The 9,243-nt window shown below is 50.7% G+C and overlaps 1 long non-coding RNA gene across 1 annotated transcript in view; it reads right to left on the bottom strand.

Moving 5' to 3' along the window:
• LOC111521810 overlaps nucleotides 1–8,119 on the bottom strand; it is a 67,150-nt gene extending 59,031 nt beyond the window's left edge. Inside the window, exons 1-3 of the long non-coding RNA XR_002725076.1 lie at nucleotides 8,033–8,119; nucleotides 7,194–7,419; nucleotides 5,479–5,563 (exon numbers count right to left, since the gene is read on the bottom strand). This is a non-coding gene — a long non-coding RNA (uncharacterized LOC111521810). The remainder of the gene's footprint in view (nucleotides 1–5,478; nucleotides 5,564–7,193; nucleotides 7,420–8,032) is intronic.
• Nucleotides 8,120–9,243: the final 1,124 nt, after the last annotated feature.

The raw sequence follows: 9,243 nt of genomic DNA on the forward strand, positions 1-9,243 counted from the left end.
CTGCCTCAGCCTCCCGAGTAGCTGGGACTACAGGGAGGCTGAGGCAGGAGAATGGCGTGAACCCGGGAGGCGGAGCTTGCAGTGAGCTGAGATCTGGCCACTGCACTCCAGCCCCGGCGACAGAGCAAGACTCCGTCTCAAAAAAAAAAAAAAAAAAGAAAGAAAAGAAAAAGAAAATAGTATGGAATTAGACAGTGGGTAATGATTGTGCCACCTTATCAATATACCAAAAACCACTGAATTGTACACTTTAAAATGGTGAGTTTTATGGTATGTGAGTTGAATTTCTATTTTTAAAAAGGAAAATTATTTTGGTAATGGTTGTGTAATTATAAACCTACTAAATATCGAATTGTACACTTTAAAGGGTGAATTGTATGGCATGTGATTTACATCTCAAGAAAGCTATTACCAAAAAAAAAAAAAATTATAGGATTCGTGATCAAATCCAGGTCTTCCCATTCCCAAAACAAATACTCCCAACTGCTCCACCACTCTGCCTTATTTGCCAACTGACTAATCCCAAAGGGGCTCTTTACCTCCCTGTTTTCAACACACAAGCTCCTTTTCCTCTCCTACCCTACCCTCTGAGTAACAAAAAGGCAAATGCTTTCTTCTTTATTTCATATTTTATTTTATTTCCACAAAAACTGAAGCACTGTATGGTTTCTTCTTTCTAAGCACAGTGTTGTCCAGCTCAGGCCCTCCTCAAAAGCTCTTAAGTACCTACAAATCCAAAGTCCATTCTCTTTCTCTGAATTATTCAAAGAGAGAAAATAAAATAAAATAAAGTAAAATAAAATAAAACAGTCATCCAATTTCCTTAACCTGGAAACCAAGACCTCTCAAGATCTGGCGCCATCTTTGTTTTCCTAGGACCCTGCTCCACATGGCCAAACAAATCTCCCTGTCCTTCTTTGAGTCATGTCCTTTCCTGCTGTCCCGGTGCCTGCAGAACCCACTCTCCACCCCTCCACTGCATGGCTAAATCCTGACTCTCTGCTCTGATGCTACCTGATACCTTCTCTGAGTTCAGAGTTTCACACACCCAGGCACAAGCATTAATTGCACTTCCTCTGAGCTCTCACGGGTCTCTATTTATCCCTCTACACATTTCTCCCTGTATTAAACCGCTGAGACATATATTCCTTGAGGACTACACAGTGAACAACCCAACTGGTTGTTGGCACACTGGGACAGTCACAAAAGTCACACTGCAACACTTACAAAAGTCTGGCACACTGTGACACTCACAAAAGATACACTGCGACACTCACGAAAGTCTGGCACACTGTGACACTCACAAAAGTCACACCAAACCCACTGAAGTGAATTCAATCTCGCCCCCAATCATCCCACTGCTCTTTTTCCCCTAATGTCAGTTTTCCTGCCAACTAAAAACACTACAGGCAATTTGAACATGATGTTTAGAATTATAATGGATGAAAACCAGTTACAGCCACATTTATTTCATATAAATGAACCTCTGTGAGCTTTATTGCCTTGGTCGCCTTGACTACCCAGCTGCTGGTTGCATACCCTGCTCAGCCCAAGGGGTGGAAATGTTCCCCTAGCACAGTGATGTCAGCTGGAGTTAAAGGAAGAGAATGAGGTCAGAGGCTGAAGTACCAGCAGCTTCTTGAGTGGTTCATGCTACCACCTCATGGGGACCCCTCCTACCTGTTCCTCAACTCCAACTGAGACAGCCACGGGGTTGGGAAGTCTGAGGCGGTGTGCCACGGTTGTGCTCCAACAAGGTGTCAGGAAGGGAGCCAGAGAGCGCCAGGCCAACCCCTGCTCTGGGTTTCCCTTTAGGTTGTCTTCATCGGAAATGCCTCTCTTTCTCCTAGCCACTGCTGCCCCCTGGTGCCCTCATCTGCCACACCCTACGACACACCACCAGCCCTACCCTATGGAACATTGGAAATACATCCCAAAGGGTGGGCTCAGTGACTCATGCCTGTAATCCCAGCACTTTAAGAGGCCGAGGCGGGCAGATCACCAAAGTCAGAGATCGAGACCAGCCTGAGCAACTGGAGAAACACCGTCTCTACTAAAAAAAAACACACAAAATTAGCTGGGCATGGTGGCATGCACCTGTGATCCCAGCTACTCGGGAGGCTGAGGCAGGAGAACCACTTGAACTCAGGAGGCGGAGGTTGTGGTGAGCCGAGATCACGCCATTGCACTCCAGTCTAGGCAACAAGAGCAAAACTCCGTCTCAAAAAAAAAAAAAAAGAGAAAGAAAAGAAATACATCTCAGCATTTTGGGTGGCAAAAACAGGTGGATCGCTTGAGGTCAGGAGTTTGAGACCAGCCTGATCAACATGGGGAAACCCCTTCTCTACTAAAAATACAAAAATTTTCTGGGTGTGGTGACACACACCTGTCCCAGCTACTCAGGAGGCTGAGGCAGGGGAATTGCTTGCACCCAGGAGGCAGAGGTTGCAGTGAACTGAGATCATGCCACTGCACCCCAGCCTGAGCAACAGAGTAAGACCCTGTCTCAGAAAACAAAAACAAACAAAAAAAAATGTGATTTACATTTTCTAGTAGCCACATTTTAAAAGGGAAAAATAAAACAGTGAAATTAATTTTAATAATACATTTATTTTATGACCAGGCACAGTGACCTACACCTGTAATCCCAGTACTTTGGGAGACCAAGGCAGGAGGATCTCCTTGCTGGTTTCAAGAGCTTGAAACCAGCCTAGGCAACATAGTAAGGCCACATCTCTACAAAATAATATGAATACTAATGTATTCTATGTAGCCCAGTATACACAAACTATTAGCAGTTTAATATATGATCAGTATTAAAAAAAAAATTTTTTTTTGAGACGGAGTCTCTCCTGTCCCCAGGCTGGAGTGCAGTGATGCAATCTTGGCTCACTGCAACCTCCACTTCCCGGATTCAAGTGACTTTCCTGCCTCAGCCTCCCTAGTAGCTGGGACCACAGGCACACACCACCAAGCCCAGCTAATTTTTTTGTATTTTTTAGTAGAGACGGGGTTTCACCACATTGGCCAGGATGGTCTTGATCTCCTGGCCTCATGATCCACCCGCCTCAGCCTCCCAAAGTGCTGGGATTACAGTCGTGAGCCACCATGCCTGGCCCAGTATAAAAATTATTAATGAGATATTCTACATTCTTTCTTCCATGCTAACTCTTCAAAATCTAGCATGTCCTTTATACTTCCAGCACACCTGAAATCAGACAAGACACATGTCCAGTGCCCAACAGCCACATGTGGTTCATGGCTACTGTGCTGGAGAGCCTAGTGTCTGTACCAGACAACTTAGTGCTTGTCCCTTGAACAGTACTGTCTCTGTGGTGCTTGTCCCTTGAACAGTACTGTCTCTGCGGGCCTAACCAGAGCTGCCCGTGCCCCGAACCAAATTTATCCCTAGGCCAGTCCTGTTCCCTGTGCTCCAAGCTCGGAGACCCAGCTTCCTGCTTGTCATCTCCACTTTCCTGTCTTATAGAAATCTCTGTAAGTTCATTAAAACTGCATTTGTATTTTCCTCCCCAAAATGTATCTCCCACAACCCACTCCAACTCAGTCAGTGGCATCACAGTCCACCCAGTTGCTAGAAGTCAAATCCAAGGAGTCGCACTTTTCCTTCATCCAAATGGTCATAAAGTCCTGTCAATTCTGTCCACGCTCGCATAATTTTTGTATTTTTAGTAGACACGGAGTTTCACCATGTTGGCCAAGATGGTATCGATCTCTTGACCTCATGGTCTGCCTGCCTCGGCCTCCCAAAGTGCTGGGATTACAGGCGTGAGTCACCGTGCCTGGCCTCAATGATTTCTAACTAGTTTAACTCCTACCTTCCCACCTTCTCACTCCACACCCACTCAGAGCAGCCGGAGGGACTGGACCACTCCCCTACCCACATCCCTCTACCAGCTTCCCGATGCCTTCTACTAAAATCCAAACTCCTGGCCTAGCTTTGCCACACCCTCCACAACTTGCTCCCTGCACCTCACTGCCCATCACTCTCGCATTGGCCATATGCCTCAAATCTGCTAAACTCATTTCCACTTCCTGGACCCTCTCTCCAGAGTGATCTTCCTCCAGATCCTTCCATACCTGGCTCCTTCTCATCATTCGGGTCTCTTGAGTGGCCTTCCCTCTCCACCTTATCTGCAATAGTCCCTTCATCCTTAGTCATTTACTAGCCCATCATCTTTTTATGTTCTCCAGAGCATTCATCACTTCCTGATATTATTTGTCTAACTGGTTATTTGCCTTCTGTCTTCTTCCAGTACAACATAATAAGCTCCATGACAGAAAGCATTTCTCTTGTATTGTTCATCGCTGTTTTTGGAGCAAATAGAACAGCATCTAGCACAGAGTAACACATGCATGAGTGTGTGAGTGGATGAATGCTATTCCCTCTGTCTGGAACACTCTCTCCATTCCATGGCTGGCTCCTCCTCTTTCAGGTCTTAGGCTAAGTGTCACCTGCTCAGAGAGTCCTCCAAGAATGGCCTGCTTTGTTCTCTATCTTAGCACCCTCCTTGCTACCCTCATAGCACATACCACAATTTTATTTATTTATTTATTTATTTTGAGACAGAGTTTCGCTTTTGTTGCCCAGACTGGAGTGCAGTGGTACAATCTCGGCTCACCACAACCTCCGCCTTCCGGGTTCAAGCGATTCCCTTGCCTCAGCCTCCTGAGTAACTGGGATTAGAGGCATGTGCCACGACACTCAGCTAATTTTGTATTTTTAGTAGAGATGGGGTTTCTCCATGTTGGTCAGGCTGGTCTCGAACTCCCAACCTCAGGTGATCCGCCCGCCTCAGCCTCCCAAAGTGCTGGGATTACAGGCGTGAGCCGCTGCACCCGGCCTCACAATTTTGACTTTAACCAATTCGTTTACTTTCTTTTTTGTCTTCTCCCACTGCCCTTATCACCACTTCTAGACCCTGCACTCCATAAACAGGGTCAATGTCTGTACAGTTCACTCCTGTCACTCATTGCCTAGCACAAAGCCTGGCAGGTGGTGGATGTCCAATAAACACTGGCTGTGAATGAATAACCAACTCTTCCTGGGACCTCCCAGGCCTGCCCAGGAGAACAGTCCCGGAGGAGTATCCCAGCAGGTCCCCACAAAAAATCTGCCTCACCCTGGTCACCTCTGATTTCCAGGAGCTGTAGCTCCCACCTTACTGGAACACTGAGGCTGCCTGGGCATGATGTGAGCTGACCACCCCAGCTTCAAAGAAAGGAGCAAGACTGGGGCAGAAAGAGAGGATCGTTGTCCCCAGAGTATATATCTGAGTCTTGCCAATTTCCCTCCCTCCCTCCCCCAGGGTCATCAGATCCCTCCTCCCAACAAGGGTCCCAGGAGTCCACCCAGGTTGGGCTGAGGGAGGGTTTCTGACCCAGCTCCCAGCCTCCCCAGTACCTATCCCAACCCCAGTGGGTGGAGCTCACAGCCAGGACTTCAGCGTTCCCACTTACCAAGCCAGAAAGCAACAGAGTCTGTCGGCGGGAGCTCCCATCCCCACACTGTGGCTAGAGAGTTCTACAACATCCTTGGGCACACCTGAAATTATAGAAGCCACATGTCAAGTGCGCAACAGCAACATATGGTTAGTGGTTATTGTACCAGATGGCTTAGCTCTTGCACTCCGAACATCATGGCCCCAGGATTTCTGTTAGAAACCCTTCCACTCAAGTCTCAAGCCTTAGAGATCATGGAACCCAAGCTCTTCACTGCCCAGAGAGGAGCAGGGACAGGCCCAGGGTCATACAGCCAAGGCCAGAACCCCAGGCTCCTGTGGGTGGGGGTAACAGACACAGTGTCCCCTAGAGCCCAGGAGTTCAGGCCACCTCTGCCTTTTCTCATTTCTTTCTTCCATTCTTCCTCCCCTGCATCAGGAAGCCCATGAGAGGTCAGGTTATAACTTCCTCACACCTGGGCTTTCACCTCCATGGTTATATTTCCAAACCCACAGTACCGGGCAGGGCAGGGAAGTAGGTGGCAGGTTTTGGTTTGGGGGGATTGTGTTTGTTTGTTTGAGAGGGGTCTCCTCGCTGTCAGCCAGCCTGGAGTGCAGTAGTGCAATCGAATGCACCACTGCAGTGCAGTCGAGGATCACTGCCGCCTCAACTTTCTGGGCTCAAGCCCCATCTTCCCACCTCGGCCTCCCATGTCCAGCTAATTTTTTTTAGATGGCGTTACTTACTACATTGCCCAGGCTGGTCTTGAACCCCTGACCTCAAGTGATCTTCCCACCTTGGCCTCACAAAGTGCTGAGGCTATGGGTGTGAGCCACCACATCCAGGCTGTTTCCTCTTTCTGAAAGCTGTCCATGGCGACACCGAGGCCTGGGTGAAGTGACCTGCACAAGCACACACAGTGAGGTGGAAGCACTGCCATGACCAGACCAGGAATGCTCTCTCCAGCTCAGGGCCGGGTCCCACTGCCCTGGCACCTCCTGGAAGGACCTGGGTCTGGGCCCCCATGCTGCCAGCTCTGACATAGAAGGCGGTCAGTGGATCAGGCCCAGCCTATAGCTGCTCCAGGTACAGGAAGGATCAGGCCCAGCCCACAGCCAATCAGGGTCAGGCGGGGAAGGGCTCAATGTGGAGTAACTCTCAGTACAGCCACTGAGAGCCAGGGCTCTGGCCCCTCCACTGCCACTCTTCTGCTCCAGGGACAGCTGTGCCAGCCGAGCGCCACCTCAGGAGCGGGTCAGCATCATTGTCCCTTCTGCCCCCTAAGGGCCTGGGAGATCCTGAGGGGAAAAAAACTAAGGCCCTTTGACAAGTAACTCTGACCAAAAGCAAAAAAATGGCCAGGCACGGTGGCTCACACCTGTAATCCTAGCATTTTGGGAGGCTGAGGTGGGCAGAGTCTTGAGGCCAGGAGTTCAAGACCAGCCTGAACAATATAGTGAAACCTTGCCTCTACTAAAAATACAAAAATTAGCCAGGCATGGTGGTGAGTGCCTGTAATCCCAGCTACTCAGGGGGCTGAGGCAGGAGAATTGTTTAGACCTGGAAGGGAGAGGCTGCAGTGAGCTGAGATGGCACCACTGCACTCCAACCTGGGCAACAGAGCAAGACTCCAAAAAAAAAAAAACCCAAACAAACAAAAAAACAAACGGAAAAAGCAAGGCCTAGGCTCCACATATTCCCTCCCCTCACCATCCTCCATGGACTCTGCTCACCTTCATGGTGTGTAGGGCTTGGAGACACAGGTGACAAGGGCACCGTGATGGCCAGCCGACCACCTGGCACGAACCGCAACGGCTGGACCGATGTGGTGGCTCCGCCTGTGATCCCAGACCTCTGGGAGGCCGAGGCGGGAGGATCACTTGAGCCCAGGATGTGGAAGCTGAGTGAACCGAGATGACATCACTGCATTCCAGCCTGGGTGACACAGGGAGGAGACTCCTTTCAAAAAAAGAAAAAAGGAAAGAAAGAGAAAGAAAGTTAGGGACAGGCCGGGCGCGGTGGCTCAAGCCTGTAATCCCAGCACTTTGGGAGGCCGAGACGGGCGGATCACGAGGTCAGGAAATCGAGACCATTCTGGCTAACACGGTGAAACCCCGTCTCTACTAAAAATACAAAAAAACTAGCCAGGCGAGGTGGCGGGCGCCTGTAGTCCCAGCTACTCGGGAGGCTGAGGCAGGAGAATGGCGGAAACCCGGGAGGCGGAGCTTGCAGTGAGCTGAGATCCGGCCACTGCACTCCACAGCCCGGGCGGCAGAGCCAGACTCCGTCTCAAAAAAAAAAAAAAGAAAGTGAGGGACAGAGAGAAGGAAGGAAAAGAAAGAAAGAGAGAAAGAAAGAAAAGACAAGAAAAAAGAGAAAAAAGAAAGGCAAGAGAAAGGAAACGCAGGGGCTGACTGAGGGACTGATGGAGGAGCGGTGTGAGTCGGGCTGGGGACCCTACTGACTGATCGGCTGATAGGATGACCGGCTGCACTGGGGTTGCTGAAGGGTGGCGGCGACAGCCGGCCTCTCAGCCTCGGTTTCCGCCTGCCTCTGCCTCAAGCCAACTCACCGCGTGGCCTCTTCCGCCACTAACGGGCGCCTGAACCAAAACGCACTGAGCCTGACGGACAAGGCTCCCTCAGAGAGTCGTCAGAGCCCCGGCGCTGCTCCACGGCGCCACCTGGAGGATGCGCCTGGAAGGGAGGGGCTGGGAAGTGGGCGGGGTCAGGGGCGGGGCTGCAGGTGGAGCGTCGGCGGGAGCTCCCTCATCCTCTTTCCCGCGACGCAGCTCCTCTTCCCAGCCTCCTTGGCTCGCCTCTGGAGCCTCTTCCTCCTCCCGCTTCCGAGTGGGCGGGTCCCCGCTGGAGCCTGAGTCGCACTGCAGACCTAGCCTGCGGCCTGATGGTGTGAAAAAAACTCCCAGTTTCCCATTAGGACCCCCTGGCAGCCTGGGAATCCCGACGGTTCCAGGGGCCCGCTAGGGCAAGTGACGGCCGAACCTTTGGGCGCCAGGCTGGCAGCAGACGTGATAGAGGTGAAAACCCCACCACCCTCTTAATCCCCAGAAATGCTAGAGGATTCGGGGGGCCTGAGCGAGCAGCTGAGGGTAAGAGCCGATATTTGCATTATTGATTACTAGGCCCAGAAATAGCCCTCAACCCCATTTGCTCCCTCCCCCGCATCCCGCTGCTCTTAACTCTTGCAAGCTCACCCGCCTGCCAGGTGTCCTGTCTGGAGCGTGGCGAGCACCTTCGAGCCCCATAGGTGGCAGCACAGGCCTGAGAAAGTCGTACCAGAATGGCGCCTCCCTTCCAAACTCAGAAAGGCCAGGAGAGACAGAGCCACTTAGGGGAGAAAACTAAGGTCCAGAGTGGCAGAAACATCCTCACATCCCGAAGGGGCTTAAACCCTAACTTCTTGCCCCAGGACAAGGAAACAAGGCAGAGTAAAGAGAGGCTCACAGGGAGACGCCATAGCAAGTGACAGTTCAGAACTCAGGTGGACCACACCACGCTACTGTGGGCATCTTCTCAATTCTCTGAGGCCATTTCCTGACCTGTAAAATTAGGGACAAGAAGGATACCTGCGTCACGGGATGTTTTGAGATTAACTGAGATGCTGCATGCAAATCACCACAGGGCATGTGGTAAGTGCTCTAATATATGTAAATCAATGTTCCACTGTTTTTTGTTTGTTTTCAAGACAGGGTCTCAGTCTGTCACCCAGGCTGGAGTACAGTGGTATGATCATAGCTTACTGCAGCCTTGAACTCCTGGGCAC

Source organism: Piliocolobus tephrosceles, chromosome 19 (genome assembly GCF_002776525.5).
Source record: "Piliocolobus tephrosceles isolate RC106 chromosome 19, ASM277652v3, whole genome shotgun sequence".
Classification (NCBI taxonomy): domain Eukaryota; kingdom Metazoa; phylum Chordata; class Mammalia; order Primates; family Cercopithecidae; genus Piliocolobus; species Piliocolobus tephrosceles.